The 7,206-nt window shown below is 35.5% G+C and overlaps 1 pseudogene; it reads right to left on the bottom strand.

Moving 5' to 3' along the window:
- Window positions 1-236: 236 nt before the first annotated feature.
- On the bottom strand, window positions 237-641 carry LOC124514673 (mitochondrial intermembrane space import and assembly protein 40-like; annotated as a pseudogene).
- Between the last annotated feature and the right edge of the window lie 6,565 nt (window positions 642-7,206).

Genomic DNA, 7,206 nt, shown 5'->3' with positions numbered 1-7,206 from the left:
GATTCAAAACTGACAGTCACATTTGCCAATAGGTTTATGTAAAACATACATAGTTTTCCCACTGTATGTGTCAAAGGACCAAGATCCTCATCAAAAAAAGTTATTTTTCAGATTATAGTGGACAAAACAGTAGAGTTTGGAAAGGTACCTTCTCAGAGAATGAACAAAAAGCATTTTGCAAAAGGTTCACATCATTTTGCAGCAGAAGGACTGGAGTTCAGTGCCTGTGACCTTCATTAGCTTGACCCTTCCTCTTCTTTGGTTGTAGTGGCCTCAGTGGGATCTCCCTCTTGTAAAGGTTCTGCTGGCTTCTCCTTCTCCTCCTCATCTTCCTGGGGATAGAGGTCAGGGTATTTTTGCATGCATTCCTGCATGGCCCAGAAGTGATATACACGGTCTGACTCCTTGTCAGGAAGCAGGAAAAGGCCGACTTGAACTATTCCCCACAGGGGCCACTGGCCATTTCCCCAAGGCATGGGCAGTTCCAGTTAATGTCTCCATTTGGTAGGATCAATCCGTGCTCCTCTTACGGATCATAGCTATCTATCATCAGCCACCAGCTCAGCATTGCTCAGAGTTTCATGGTCTTCTTTGGTCACAAACATGATTTGGCCCTTCCCTTCCCACAAGCAGTAAGCCATGGCTGCAGGCTGGCACTCAGACCTCCCAGCGACAGTGGTGGAGGCAGCACAGACAGCAGTGGGCTCCTGCTATCACTTCTTCTCAGGCAGGCTGGCCAGGTGGCTGAGGACTCACACTGCCAACTGCACACCTGCCTCAGCCTGGTACTTTTATTTTCACAGCTTAACTTACTTCACATATTTCTATGGTGTTTTTTTTTTTTTTCCTGCCCAAATAACTTTCACTTTTCCTCTAGCACTGGTGTATTTTCAGGATTTTTTGAAACATAAGTTGCACTGTGTCATCAACCTGTGTGATCTTGATCCCTGCCATAGTACGAGCATAGTATTCATACCTAGTATGAACAGCATCAATGAAATATTTAAAAACTTATAGTGATGACCATTTTAATGAGCCTGGACATGTTGTTTGATACATTTCCTAAATAGTGTATTATAATGAAGGAAGAAAATGTTTTCTTTTTTCACAAATTAGTTATGACAGGCTCAAAGATATTAGGTAACATAATACACTATGTCCAAGCTTATGTACATAGAAGGGTGGTGGAGTCACACTCTGGTCCATTACCTACAGCCCCTGCTCATTTCATATCTTTATGTTGCCAATGAAAAAAACTTTAGAAGAGGTCATAAAGTAGTCAAAAAATAGTTTTGCTTGCTGATTCAACAAAATCATTTTGATTTCTGCCAGTGGCTTTTTGAACACACTTTGTACTTTATGTAATTTATTTATTTACATACATTCATCTGTCTTGACTGTGAGCAAACTAAGACCATTAAATGACCTACCAAATTTAAGAATTAAAAAAATTACTGAAATTATATCATGACATTATGCATTTCCTCAGTATCCTATTCTTCTGGTGGCTCCTCCCTTCCCCCCCACCCCCGAACTTTTTAAAGATGTAATTGACACATAATAAATACTGTGTAATTTAAGATAATTTGATACACATATATATTGTGAAAAGATTACCACAGTAATGTTAATTAACACATCCATCACCCCACTTAACCTTTGTGTGTGTGAGGAGAACATTTAAGATCTCAAGTATTTAAGATTTTAAGTATATTACGTAATACGATTAAAAATAGTCACCAAGCTGAACATTAAATCCTTAGAATGTATTCATCTTATAAAAGGTAGTTTGTACTCTTTGACCATTATTTCCTGATTTTCCCCACACCCAGCCCCTGGCAATCACCAATGTACTCTTTCCAGGAGTTTGGCTTTTTTTAGGTTTCATGTATTAGTGAGATCATGCAGTATTTGTGTTTCTCCCTTTGACTTATTTCACTTTGGTAATGCCCTCAAAGTCCATCCATATTGTTGCAAATGGCAGGATATTCTTTTTATAGCAGAATAACTCTTTGCAGAATCTCTAAGTTATTTTCCACACTGGCTGCAGGAATTTGCATTCCAACCAACAGCATACATTGATTGCCTTTTCTCCCATCTTCCCAACACTTGTCATCTTTTGTCTTTTTAATAAGAGCTATCTACCAGGTGTGAGATGATAGTTCACTGTAGTTCTCAGTTGCATTTTCCTGATGACTCAGTGATGTGATGTTAAGCACTATTTCATGTACCTTTGGCCATTTGCACCTTTTCTTTGGAAAAATATTTGTTCAGGTCCTCTGCTTGGACATTTTGAGTGATGCCACCACCAAATCTGGTTATCTGAAGGATCTATCCGTGAATGAAAAGTCACTTTTATCATTTATCCTACACATGCTTAAACTTAAAACAGTGGTGATGCTTCTGGTATTTACAAGAAACCTCTGAACTCTTTTGTTTACTGTACATTCAATACATCAGCACAATCTTTTCTCTAATATATTATACTAGTATATTGGGTAGTCTGTGAATTTTGTGGTTTATGCATCTATTTCAGTGAACTATTTACACAAACGTATGACACTGGGTCTCTGATTCTTAGAACAGTTTTGTTTTGTTTTGTTTTCAGATGAATTAATGCTTTAAAACAAAACACTATTTTGACATGAGAGAAAGCCTGAGTAAGAATATTTTGAATTCATTTTTATCATATGGATAGTGGAAATTCTTTCTTGGTTTTTAAATATCATAGTTTATGTATCTGAATGTCTAGGATTCATGAGTTTTGATCTTTTACTTGGTTTCACAGAAAATGCTATAATAGACAGTGCTTCTCAACTGCTACTTTAACCCAACACATATAAACCCTCGAAACTAACTTGGAATCAGAAAGATAAAAAAAAAAAGAGTGCTTCCCATATATATTATCTTACCATTCCAGAAACAACAAAAACAAAAAGTTATATTCAATTGAAGTAATTTTACAATTACTTACTGAATACTGGATATATGCCATCCCAACTATGGTATTAGATATACAAATTCCAACAATTTGTATCTTCAAGTAGCTCTAGTTCTTTCAAGGGACACAGACATATAAACAATCAACTGTAAAGGAATCTGAGAGTGTCTTTGTTAATTATATTAACAAAGTTTTATGAAAACCCAAGGGAATCTGTCATTTGGTCATATGTAAGTTACTGCCTAAAGTGAACAATCTGGGGCACCTGGGTGGCTCAGCTGGTTAAGCATCCGACTTCAGCTCAAGTCATGATCTTGGAGTTTGTGCGTTCGAGCCCCACGTAGGGCTCTGTGCTGACAACTCAGAGACTGGAGCCTGCTTTGGACTCTGTGTCTCTTTCTCTCTTTGCCCCTCCCCTGCTTATCCTGTCTCTTTCTCCCAAAAATAAACAAACATTAAAAAAATACTAAAAAATAAAGTGAACAATCTGTTTTTTTTTTCATTTTCCACAAATAAATTGATTATATGACTATTTGTTAACAGTCTGACCCAAAGTATTGAGGATTAAAATGCCATATTTAGGGAACATGTACATTTATTAATTTTCAATATGTGAATTGGCAGGGTTATTTATAATGTGAATCGTTTCAAACATAGGAAACATTTGCATATCCAATTTGTTTTCTGTATGTTCTATCATATGGAGTAGTCTCTGAGTTCTCAGGTTAAGTAACTAATCACTGCATTGTCAAGCCTCTATTATGCTCTCTGCTGTATCCTATCACTGACTTGTTCTGGGTTGAGATTTATCTTAGGAACTGAGAGCCAAGGCTGGAACACACTGAACAGAATGTTCTATTTCTGTATAAAAAGATAGATGTTGCTCTAGCCCAGAATGACAACACTTTGCACTGCTCCCAATCTGTAAATTGTTCCATTTGCTTGGCACAATATGTATACTGACGTATTTAATTCTTTCTACCAGGGCCATGCTGTTCTATTCCTCTCAGCTAGCCAAATACACCAGAAGTCATAAATTTCTCATCAAGATGGAAACTAAATGTGATCTCTTTCATATGTAAAAGTGGTGTTACTATCCTGCTGTTAGTGTTTTTGAGTTACTATATTTTCAAAATTCACGTTTAGAAAAAGATTTGCTGTGATCTTTTTACTTTTATCAACTACAGTCATGAAGCCAAGAAAATATCCTGACAAAGTAATTGTCTACAATCACAGGTAAAATCTGTGGAAATGATTTAATATCTTTATAACTACCATCTCTTTTCAAAATGAACTTTCATTTCCTTGAGTCCTTTTCATATACTGCCAATGGAAAAAAAGGAATGTTTGTTTTGGCTTTACATATCACAAAATGATATGATTCCATTATATTCACCTGTGGTACCATGTATGATTTTGTTTTATCTTTTACCACAGTTCCTTTTTCTGCTTTTTAATTTAATGAAAATGGAATGCTTTTAGTTCCCCAAAAAGGAACAGGTCTCAAGGAAACAAGGTTTGGAGTGTTTAGTGCCAATGTCCTTGGTTTCCTTTATACTTTCATATGACCAGAATCATATCCATCGCTTACCATCTAAGTTAGGGGACACCTAACTGTGACCCACTGGCTCAACCCAGCTCATTACCTCATTGTATAAAGCAAGTTTTATCGGACCAATGCCCACTTATTTATATGTTGTCTATAGTTGTTTTAGCACAACATTGGCAGACTTGACTCTAACTACCAGAGAGACTTTGTGGCTTTATAAGCCTAAAATATATGACATTTACTGAAAAAAGTTGTTGACTTTGATCTAAGTCATGTGTCTGATATTGGAGTTGTTTCTGGTGTCATTTTGTCTTGCATATTTTTTGGAATACACTGAATTATTTCTACTCTTGTTAACTCATAGGTTAGGAAGACCACATTAAATAAGCTAATATATGTAAGTAGTTAATAAAAAAATAAAAATAATAAAAAACACCTGAGTCATAAAATGGGCCATGTAAATGCTGTTCATAAAAAATGCAAATAAACTTAGCAAATACACTAATTTAAAGAATGCCAGATTCCTTGATGTCTAATTAACCAAAGTGTGGATTCTAGCAGTGTTCAGGTACTCATTATTAAAACCAACCATAATGTTGACTATATCAGGCAATTTATGAGAAAGCAGAAACTTTTTTTCCCTAAAGATAATTACTAATAAATTTAAGTATGAGAAAAAAAGACTTTCAGGTATAAACATGTGCATGATTTTCCTAACTAGTCACAAGCTAAAAGACAGTAATATGTTTTTGGAATTTTTTGTAAATAGTTGAATATATTATAGTAGTTGATTATTTTGAGATATTACTCATTTATGTCACATTCAATGAAAGTGTTCATTTGACATTAAAGTGTTGCAATGCTGCAGTTACAGACACACACAAATATTTCAAAACTTAATAAGGAATAGAAAAGTTTGTGAATAATTTTTATTCATTAAATGTCAGTTTCTGTTACCAGAACTAAGAGTGTAGTATGTCTAGCCACATAGCTCCATGCAATTGGCTATGTTTGGTTTCAGCTGCTCATTTATGTTAATGACGATACACCTTTTGATTAATACCTATAGGATTCTTTTTGCATACTTCAGTTCCCTCATATTCTCTCTGAACTATTTTTTTAGGAAAGTAATGAGGCAAAATTTACCTCTCTACTCATAAAAATCTCTAATTTTTTTGGAGTTTAGTGATTGCAGATTTAAGTGGACAGATTGCTGAAATGTCTATTCAATGTTTTGATTAAGAATCAGTTACATATAGCTTCTATTGCATTTAGAGGAATATAGATCAGAATAAAATATGCAAAAATGTGATGAACAGTTAACATTTTCATGATGCATCAATGAATTTAAAGATGGCATAATATAAAAAAAAGTGGTTTTCTATTTCTCTAAGGATCAGTAACCTATTTTGAGAAAATATTTTTGGAATTCTAATATATGCAAGTATTAAAATAGAAATTCTAAAGTTGAAGTATATTGCTAGTGACTATGTCTGTCAGCTATTTCTACAAAAATTCTGTTTAACAAACCATCTTAAAACTCAACTATTTGAAATAATAACCACTTATTCTCTCTTATTTGTCTGCTAATTGGCTGGGGATTAATCAATAAAGGCAGAACTCAGCTTGGCTTGGCTCCAAAGTTTATGTCTGCTCATGTGTCTCCTATCCTCCTTCAATCAATGGGTTATCTGGACCGTTTCTTCACAGGACAATAGCAGATTTACAAGAGGACAGGAACAACCACCCAAATACAATTCAAGCTTCTGATGCCATAACAACTGTTAACATGTTATGGAGCAATGCAAATCACACGGATGAACCTAACATCCAGAGTTGGGGAAATAGATTTCATGAACAATGATGCAATGGCTAATCACAGAGAGTGTCAATGTGATAGGGACAATACTCTCCCCATCTTGGTTTGGGGGGTGCAAGATGTAATTATTTTTGAAAAATAATTTACACAGTGTCCTCTATCCCCAAATAATATGATCACACCTTCGATACTGCTTTATCACCAGTAGCACCAGAAGCATCACTGAGGAAACCTAAGATTCTGTAGAGAGTAAGCACTCATTTTGGACTCAAACTAGACACAATCAATTCTAAATCTAGACACTGAAATTACTAATTTTGCAACCTTAAATAAGTCATTTTAATTTGCTATCCTTAAATTTCTTCATCATTAAAATGGTGGAAACATGTTCCATGGGACTGATGTTCAAGATGACCAGGTTAGAGATATAGATACAGATATAAATATATAGATATGTATATAACTAAGTCACTGTCTCCAGGCCAGGGTTTAAAATAGAGTGTGGGAAGCCTGGGTGACTCAGTCAGTTGAGCATTCAACTTCGGCTCAGGTCATGATCTCACGGCTTGTGATTTCGAGCCCCGCTTCGGGCTCTGTGCTGATGGCTCAGAGCCTGGAACCTGCTTTGGATTCTGTGTCTCCCTCTCTCTCTGCCCTCCCCTGCTCACTCTCTGTCTCTCTCTCTCTCTCTCAAAAATAAACATTAAAATAGAGTGTTACTATGATACTTATTATTTCTTATTTCAATTACATTTTCTTCCAACTATTCCCCGAACACCATACTTTTTCAACTTTCAGTTCTCATAGGATATGTGTCTTTTCATGAAAACTTCTGGTCCCTTCCATGAACATATTATTCAAATATACTAATTCTTCATCACTATTGCTTGCTCTGTC

The sequence above is a fragment of the Lynx rufus genome, unplaced genomic scaffold (genome assembly GCF_022079265.1).
Source record: "Lynx rufus isolate CCGP_SWC_20201006 ecotype Redwood Valley unplaced genomic scaffold, mLynRuf1.p SCAF_1, whole genome shotgun sequence".
Taxonomy (NCBI): domain Eukaryota; kingdom Metazoa; phylum Chordata; class Mammalia; order Carnivora; family Felidae; genus Lynx; species Lynx rufus.
The sequence above is the reverse complement of the archived record's forward strand: the minus strand, read 5'-3'. Positions and strand labels throughout refer to the sequence as shown.